We start from the raw sequence: 717 nt of genomic DNA, 5'->3' as shown, positions 1-717 counted from the left end.
GAAAGAAATAGGGAAGAAGGATGCATTATAAATGTATATTTCTAGAAACTATCTCAAAACTAAGGCGATGAAGAACCACTTCTTTGTGCAGATGGCTGATCTAAGGAATATGATGGTGGTGCAGTGAGATGTGTAGTACAGATCAAGCAAGGTGATGACGTATATTCATGTAAGCAATTGGAAAGGGCAGATCTGTGTGTGTGTGTGTGTGTGTGTGTGTGTGTGTGTGTGTGTGTGTGTGCGTGTGCGTGTGCGTGTGTGTGTGTGTGTGTGTGTGTGTGTGTGTGTGCGTGTGTGTGTGTGTGTGTGTGTGTGTGTGTGTGTGTGTGTGTGTGTGTGTGTGTGTGTGTGTGTGTGGAGCTTGTTACTGCACCATAATGGCTCTGGCTGCTACATTAAAGGGACAAAGTAAGCCTAATCAGTTTCTTCCACCAGTGCAATTTGTTTTGAATGAAGCTTCAGTCATTTTACAACACTCGAGCTGTATATGGTATTGAACCCTCCTTAAGTTATTCGCTGCCCATGTGTAACCATTGTTTGTGACACAGAACTCCATAATATTAGCAGTGTTACATAAACAGTCTTCAATATGATCTGTAATATGTATTGTGTTAGTTAATACCTAAAAGAAAGCCACCACATGTGTTCTGATTTAAACTGTGGCACTATGGAATTGGACAGTAAATGGGTCAAGCAGAAACAACACTTTAATAGTCC

This window comes from Protopterus annectens, chromosome 2.part0 (assembly GCF_019279795.1).
Source record: "Protopterus annectens isolate FY-2018-M chromosome 2.part0, PAN1.0, whole genome shotgun sequence".
Taxonomy (NCBI): Eukaryota; Metazoa; Chordata; order Ceratodontiformes; family Protopteridae; genus Protopterus; species Protopterus annectens.
Note: the sequence above shows the minus strand (reverse complement) of the source record.